The sequence below is a fragment of the Acanthopagrus latus genome, chromosome 18, assembly GCF_904848185.1.
Source record: "Acanthopagrus latus isolate v.2019 chromosome 18, fAcaLat1.1, whole genome shotgun sequence".
Classification (NCBI taxonomy): domain Eukaryota; kingdom Metazoa; phylum Chordata; class Actinopteri; order Spariformes; family Sparidae; genus Acanthopagrus; species Acanthopagrus latus.
In genome coordinates, this window is record NC_051056.1 from 7170788 (window position 1) to 7179874 (window position 9087).

The window sequence follows — 9087 nt, forward strand, 5'->3', positions numbered from 1 at the left end:
TCGACATGCCCCCACAGATGCTGGTTGGCCTCTGCTGCCCCTCTGATATGACCTCTGCATCAGAGCCGCAGCGAAATTTCACCCCTCGCTGCATCGGAAACTCTCCCACAGAGGAAGATGCAGAGAACCGGAGCATGATCCTTACACTGCAAGGGCAGTGTGAATAGGGCTGGTGAGTACGAATGGAATTCTTACCCATTTACATGATGTTATGAATGCGGTACAGGACCTGCTTCACTCAGTCATGAAGCCTTTGTGATAGGCCTTTTCCCCAATCCAACACTGTGACCAAGGATTTCTGGATCTAACCTCTGTTAAATAGATCCTGTAGATGTGTTTTTACTTCTTAGGTAGAAGTGTCAAGGGATTGCTTTGTATGCTTTCTTTAAAGGGATGTTATCTTTCAGCTGTATGTCCATCTCTAAATCTTTAATGCACCCCGTGTCCCAGTCATCCTCTGCAAAAATGTCACGCACCTTTACCAGCATCTGCTATACCTGCTGCTGCTGGTCCTCTGACAGATGACTCAGGTTCAAAGCCTTAACATGCAGCCTGCATGTACTAAGAAAGCCTGGAAACAAAGGAAAAGGTTACTACATTTCCCCAGGTTTGAAAATCCCCTCCCCTGTTGACTGGAAGCACACCTGAATGCGCCGCCAGTTCCAGCTTGACAGCCTGATGGTCGGAGAGTTTAAGTACAGCTGCACGCCGCAGCTCACCGCAGTCCAGTCGTAACGTGTTCTGACTTAGCTGCCATTATTGAGCAGTTGGGAGTGAGCCACTCAGCGGCAGTCACAGTTATCTTAAACAGCTCAAGACTTGTATGCTAATAAGCTGTCCCATCAACTTTAAGGTTGATGTCAATATTGTGTTCACAACTTGATGTGGCTGCCTCCAAGTGGCCAAAATCAAACAAAAAAACCAACAACAAAAACAACACAGGTGTAACCAAACCCCAACCATGCAGAATGCTCAAAGAAATAATATGATGATAACATGTAATTCTGATGAGGGGCCCACAGTGCTGACCTGTGAGGCATGTAAACCACAGCCACAAGTTGAAAACAAACTAACTACATTTACATCAAGCACTATACTTAAGAACAAAATTAAAGTAACTTTCGCTTCACTTGAGTATTTCTGTTCTGTTCTGTATCAAATTTTATACATCCACTCCACTGTGTCCCCGAGGCAAATATTGCACCGTTTACTACACTACATTAGTTTGACAGCTTAAGTCAAGTGTTACCTTTCACATTACAACTTTTCATGCTTAATGGGTTCAAAGAAATCTACTTTATAAGCCAAATGAACATTTTTTTTAAAAAAAGTCCTACTGGATTAGACAAAGATACATTCTCACACAGCTAAAAAGAGAGAAATTGACGTTCAGATGTATGTTTCTCACAGGACAGCCACGTCAGGATGACGCTCAGCTCAGCAATACATAAAGGAGTTTAAAAGAGCTCAACCATAAACATCTGCAGCAGTATATATGACATATACACATTATTGCAACAGTAATATTAACATTTTACTGCACCATGACTACTTTCGATACTTTAAGTACATTTTTACATATTAATACATACACTTTGTTGTTACGGTTTATTGTGAATATTCTTCCACCCCTGACTAAACCTTGAGACTAAATATGAATGATCTTGTATTGACAACATGTGCACCACAGAGGCACGTCATTGAGCCCATACACTGTCGGGACTGATGTCACAGAGGTTGGTGGGGGAAAGTGAGTACCAGGACACAGAGGAGTGAGAGAGAGCCGGTGGGTAACCGGGCCTATCAGAACTGGGCCTTCTGAGGATTTCAGGATTGTCTGAGTACCTTGAAGGCCTTGAAGATTCACCACCGGAGAGAGCAGAGGTGCACTGCTGAGCTCAGCTACTATTAGCAAGACAGACATGACAGAGAAATGCACTCACACTTCGAGCTAGCACACGTGGACTGAAGGGTTCCTTAAGGTTTACCTGACGTTTCCTCAATTAATTCTCACTCAGTTTTCTTTTCCCTCTTCATGTGATCAGAAGGATCTCATCTCTCAGTTGCAAACACTGGCTTTGACATGCGGGGGAGGCGGGGCCCTAAGCAATCTGTGTAGTGTGTGTGTGTAGAGCTCTGGGGTTTAGAGTGATACTGAGTGATTGTCTTGTGTATGTACGGGGAGTGTTTCAAGAAAATGTTGGAAAATAGATTTTTTTCGCTTTTTTTTTGTTGTTGAGGAATTTCGTGATGAAAAAGGAATATAAGTCGCAGATTACACATAAAGACAAGCAACCCACACTGAACAGCTACAATGTTTAACAGCCACAGCCAGTAGTGGGGATCATAAGATACTGGCTCCATTAACTCGAAAAACAGTTTGAAAAGGTTGTCATGTTTGTTTCAGTCAGGCACCATATATTGGAATCCATTTCCAACTTTAAATCAGGTGGGTCAATAGTTTTACTCTCTGCATCTCATCCGTTGAGTCGATGACCTCAGTCACGATCACAGTTCCTGCGTCTACGATCTTAAATGACCCTGAATGTTCCAGGCCTATTGGCATTTGTCCCCTGATGTCTCCACATTTCACTAATATCATGCGAGGCAATGACATTTACATCTTTAATTGGCTAAGTATTTGTTTTGAGGTGTAAAATAAGCTGGCCCCTGGGGGATTTCACTGCAACAGATCAATGACTCTGCTCAGTTTAATTGCACATTACAGATAATGAGGTATTTGTGGTTGGCTGGAGGTGAAAAAAAAACAAAAAAACAACAAAAACATGATTTAAGAATTCAGCATTGTTTCAAAACAACAGTACTAGACTGAATTAACCATGAAACAAGGATTTACCATCTCACATAACATTTAAAAATGTGAGGGAGCTGTTATCTTCTTTCTACTGCTGCTTTTGGTTAAAGGAAATAAAGGCAACATAGACACATATACATATGTGAGGATTAGAGATGAACTCAATTATGCATGCATGTTTGTACATACAAGCGTGGACACAGTGTTGACTCTGGATGCCTGCATTACACACACTCCTATGACACTATCTCCAGGTCTTCATTCACCACCAAAATGCTTTGATTATTATCATATATCGTAGGCGGCACACACACACACACACACACACACACACACACACACACAGAACTGGGCCAGTTGTCATGAATACCATTTACTGGAAACAGAATAAAGGAATTCTGAATATGAAGAGGCCTACCTCACAGATGTTCTGTTAAGTGGTGTATAAATCATATTTTATATTGAAATAAGGCAGAAAACAGTCAATGGAATGGCAACACCCTTGAGTCTCCCTCTCCTACAGACATTCTGAAGACACTTGAGTTGTAAGAAATACAATTCTGGAGTATTTTCTCTTTTAAAATCACATTCAGCACGAGAGAGACATGAAGAGGGGCCTCATGACTAGTATATTGATGACTTATTTGAATACAAGTCGTGCACCCTGCCATGCAGCTACATTCGTCTAACTGAAGCACCAGGAGCTTTGAGTGAACCCAGCTGGTTAAGTGATGAGAGGGACGTAACGCAACATCTCAGACCAATAACGGGGAATAGAGCACCAAGATGGATCTCTTGCTGGGTTTGGCTCCTGCCACCCAGGGCTTAATGTCAGTCAACTAATAGGAGTGCTAATGTAAGCTGCACGGCTAAAAGAGGAATTGATAACTTCTAACAGCTCCTTCCAAGTGCCAGATGGAGACGATAAGACAGGTAAGCTAGAGGTGCAAGATCAACATGCCATGCTTGCTAAACACAGTACAATGAATATTGCTGCCTGCAAACCACAGTTCAAATGTATGAACTGAGTTAATGAATTGCGTGGCATTATGGCATATAATGTATACAATACGAATAGGTACTTTGCAAATAGTATGTTGTCTTGTCTTGGAGGAGGAGGAGCCCCTCAGGGACAGTGAAGAAGAGCCAGTACCAAGAGCCAGCCAGGAGATCATAACTCCAGAGTGGGCTGGTTGGATTATTCAATCAATGTTAATATTCATAAATATTACGGTCTACAAAAGTGACACAAAATAAGTGTTTTATTTGGTGCTATGTAAATTGTCTTTTCAGCGCAGTTAATGCCTACAGTGAAATGGTACATACTATAGTATGTTGCAGATAGTTGGTCTGAAAAGAGAGAAACAGGTAGGAAGTCTGGCAGTCTGACAATTTTAAGCAGAACTGCACTGTTGTGATAATGAGATAAACTATCCCAAAGTAAGACAGGAGGCTACGGTCCACATTCAGGGACCTGAAACCAGAAGAGCGCTATCCAAAGCAGCTCTTCCTGGGCCGGGCTGAGTTGATGGAGTGCTTGAAGAAGGCATCATCTTCCAGAGTGGCTCAGGATTTCATCAATGTATGTTCTTCTGAAGGTTAATACTGAACAACCATGATAAAAACCGGTAACAGTTCAACTTTAAGAGAGCGTTTTGCTGCCACTGTTTGGGGAGCAGCTACGAGACGAGCTGTCCCAAACAATTGCTCAGCTCATTTCTGGATGTCCGATGACAAAAAGCCTTTACCAACTATATCAACCAGATAAAAAGTTTGCAGATTTATAACAGTGACTCAAGTGCCCACTGCTGACTCATGCGCACCCCAGTTCTGGTGGTGGGGGGTGAAATCAGCCATGCAGAACTACTCCACTGTGCACTAACTATTCCCTCAGAAAGAGTTTTACTGGGTATTAATTTTCTATGAATAAAGTTGCTTTGATGTTTAATTTTTAGAGGACAGTGAGGAAAGTTAAAAGCTCAGCTACAGGGAGCAGCAGCATCCGCCTTTACTGGGGGTTACTTCTTCTTCATCCTTTACACAGTACACTGTGCTTCTTATGGTAATACACTGTAATTTCATGTGATTATGCCTAAACATTTTCCTCAAAGTGACAACTAAAAGCAGTGCCATCGTTACACTAAATGGAATCAGTTTGACAGGAGTGCACATTTTGTTTGCACAGCGGGGGGTTCTGAAACAACCACATGTACTGTATATGCAAATAACTGATCATCCCTGCATGATACACATGCATCCCGTGATTTTTTTTTTTTCAACCGTAAAAGATTATGAATAGCAGTTGCAGCATTCACAATGGGGCAAGTGACAATGGGTGTGCACGTGGCCTCTTTAGATAATTGCAATCATTTAAATATTAATGATGCTCCCTTGTCTGCAGTGGAGGGCCATGCCAGGGACTTTGCATGCAGATGGCATCAGACTGAAAATAAAGATCAAAGACAAGAGAAATCCCATTTGTTCCACTCCCTATGTAATGCCAAGGCTTTAGGAGAATCTGCCTGCTCGATTTCTGGGCTCAGAAAGAGGAGCTGAATGTGAGATGTGGCTGGCACAGATGGCAGCACCTGATATCAAGCCAGTAAGATTGAGAAAACACTCTATGACTGCTGCTGTTATGGCTGTTGGCCTGGCTTCACTGTCTGCTCTCTAGGTTTCTCTGGGAGTGTCATTGATGCGTCTTTTACATGGCTTAAGTGTGGAGTTCAGCCTATCTATAATGATTGATTACAATTAGAAATACAATTATAATCAAGATAACAAACAAAGAAAATCTGAAAATAATTAAGAATAAAATCAGATTGGTTTGATTGGAGAGCATCAGAACAAGTGCAGTCCGCTCCCAAAGTGTTTCCCAGTAGGAATCATGTGGCTTCCGACTGCAATCCCTAATCTGAAGGCAATAAAAATCTAACAATATCAAATCACTATGATGTTTGTGTATGTGCACATCTGTCACATGTATATTTTGAACAGATGTTTTACTCTTGTAATTCAGTTCTGTGGACCAAAGGAAAAGCAAATAAATAAATCCAAATGCAAAATATTTTGAAAAATGGCACCTATATAGTAATATTTAAAGGACAGTAGCAGTAAATCATACGCTTAAACCTTTCACTATTGACAACTATTTTGTGTTTAATGAAAGCGGTGCTGTAATTTTTAAATGTAAGTGTTATGGTAGACATTCGATTGACTTCAAATAATTTAAAAAACAATATCACATCACACACAGAAACATGAAACCTGACATATGTAATATACCTACGGTACAGCAAAATACGTAAATACATCATCCATAAATCATTACTAATATGAATTACGTATAAGGCTAAAACTGTTTAGAGAAAACTTTTTGTGCTAAAGCAAAAGGTATAAAAAGAATATCAATAAAACATTAACGTCAAACATCAAAATGCATTAAGCAATCAGTATAAAAACAGTGTGATAAAAAAACTGATAGAGGGTGTACTAGATGAAGATGCAGCAGCAGTTGTGGCAGTAGGTGCACAGCAAAATCTGCATACTCGGATCAACACTGCCAGAATTGATTTCAATACTTTTTAGGTGTCTTTATGGGTCCACAACAAAGGATGTTATTTTGAATATCAGTAGAGAGTTGGTACCTGTGCATAATTGCTTTTCCAAAGTTTTAAAACATTTTTTGGGGTGTTTTGGAATGAATTTCTTGTCAGGGAACAAGGTTTTTTTTTTGTTTTTTTTGTTTTTTTAAAAGTATTTTTGGCTTGATGGATAGGACAGCTGAAGATTTCAACAGGAAACAGGATGAGAGAGAGGAGGAGTAAAACACAGCAAAGGGACCCCTGCCGGGAGTCAAACCCGGATCCGCTGCAGCGAGGACAAAGCCTCTGCACATGGGACGCACGTGCTACCCACTGAGGCAAACGGCACCCCAGGGAACAAGGTTTCAAACATGTTATGGTGGTCACAGATCAAATATTACAGGTAACATATCGTATGTATATAGAAGGGGATATAGAAGAGAACACTATATTGACAATCGGTAAAAGAAATAATGAAACCAAAAGGACTGCTTGGCAGACATTTCAACATGAGTTATTTGAATTTGGACTTTCTTTTTCTCTTGGAATCATTTTAACTAATCTATCCCAAAGAACTGCTTTTTTTTATACTTGGAGATCACTTGGAGTTTTTAGGAAAGATAAAAAAAAATAGACAGAGAAGAAAGAGTAACCCTGTGTGTTCAAAGTCATTTTTAATGTGTAGAAGTACATCCTAATTGATTGTAAGACTTGTAAAGCATTGCTGTCTCTCATTGTATTGTCCCCTCTTATGTCTTTTACAGTTGTTGGTATATATAGGCCCACTAAATCTGATAACATTTTTAATGATGAACTGAACTCCTTACTGAAGGAAACTCTGTGAGACTAAGACCAACTGCCTTAAACATATTTAATATTTAAAATTAAAATGTAACATTTAGATGTAGATTTAATATTTATATGTAGATCAAGTAGTTAGGTTTAGATTTAATATTCAGTTTTATCATTTAGATTTATCATTTTCATTTAAATTAAATATCTAGATTTGACATTTAAAGTTTTTTTTTTAAACATATACATTATTTTTACAGTTACATACATCATGTTGTTTTGCGTCATTTTAATGAATCTCCCAAATGTGAAGAAACTGAGCTAAATATGAAAATATTAATGTTCACTTACGGTTGTCAGAGTGGTTAGCACAATGTAATTTTCACAGTAATTATAGGTATATGGTATGACATAATTGGTTATTGTGATTTTCTACAGAAGCAGCTTTATTTATTGAAATTCTCACAGCAACACTTTGCTTGCTGTAATTACCCACTGAATATTGTATTCCCGCTTGCAACCTTATACAGAGAAACCAGTAAATTACTGCGGATCTCACTTCACACTTTCACAGAGATGCAAATCCACTGATGCAGCTCTGGCACTGAAACAGGAAACCCCCTAATCATGCAGATAAAATGATATTACCCACAACAAGTCCACTAGTGCACGGTGCCAGTCCAGCCTTTGGTCTCAGTGTTGTTCAGCCTGACAGAGCTAAGGTACCTCTGTTTGCTCCTCACTGAAGCACGATTACGCTGCAAGCATTCACCAGGCATGATAGTCCTGAAAGAAAACGGATGCATTCATTCTGTTCCTGTCGTGGGAAATGGCAAACATACAGTACCTACTGCACTGCCCCGAATCTGAAACTGAGATGAGAACAGAGGATTCATCCACGAGGTGGATTTAAGGTCATTAACAGTGCTGACAGCTTCACTACCACACCCAGGGAACAATACAGACAGATGCTGTAGTGTGTGCTGCCGCAGTTGACATCTGTGCAATAACAAACTGCCGCGGAAATTACTGTCATACATTGTTTCCTTTTGTGCTGGCATAACCGAAGAGGAAATTGGGAGAGTAAAGTGTGAAATCAAGAGATGCGCTTTCGTCCTGCTGGATGCAAATGAAATGTCAAAGCTACAAAAGCAGTTAATGAGATTTTCACATTGTTGACTAAAGTGTGAAAACTCACAGACACAAACAAACACATCCATTAGACTACTACTTGTGTAAGGTGTGTGTTGCTTTTGCCTTATCAAGTATGTCACCAGACAAAGTCTAAGAACGGGTATCTGAAAAGGTGTACAGTAAATGCTACTACTTACAAATATAGATGAAAGGCTTTGTTGAATTAAAGTAGAAATTAGAGTTGATCTGTGTTAAAATGGTCTCACTGGGTGTCAGAGATACAAGGCTCTTTTAAAACAAGCACTGTTTGCACTGTCCAATATCATGCAACTTGCATTAAAGTTTACAAAAAAAATGTGGATAATCCATATTGGGAGCAGAATCAGGATCCTTGTTAATCTGCAAGTATTATAAATACTCTCCTCATTGCCCACCTCATCCTTAACCTCTTTCCTGACCTTAAACTGTACACTTAATTGATTAAATAAATAATATTGATTTAGCCACACCCCGACTCTTTGATGAACCAGCACTATAGGATACAATTCCCGCCCAATCCCAGCACAATTTAGTTGATTCCTGTGGAGAACATGTGTTTCCTGCAAAAACACCTGCATATTTATTTTTCATTTTTTAAATTATTCAAAATCATCTTTTTTTTTTTTGCACAAACCAGTCAATTCACATTGCAGGTGGGTTAGCACAATATCCCCCCACTGCTATCCATCACAAATAATAGTGTATTTGACCATAACAAAATGA

General features: G+C 39.7%; 1 long non-coding RNA gene across 1 annotated transcript; it reads left to right on the forward strand.

Moving 5' to 3' along the window:
* Positions 1-3260: 3260 nt before the first annotated feature.
* LOC119007733 lies at positions 3261-5411 on the forward strand. Its single transcript, XR_005071216.1, has 4 exons — positions 3261-3748; positions 3929-4007; positions 4109-4397; positions 5217-5411. It is a non-coding gene; the product is annotated as an uncharacterized LOC119007733 (long non-coding RNA).
* The last annotated feature ends 3676 nt before the right edge of the window (positions 5412-9087 follow it).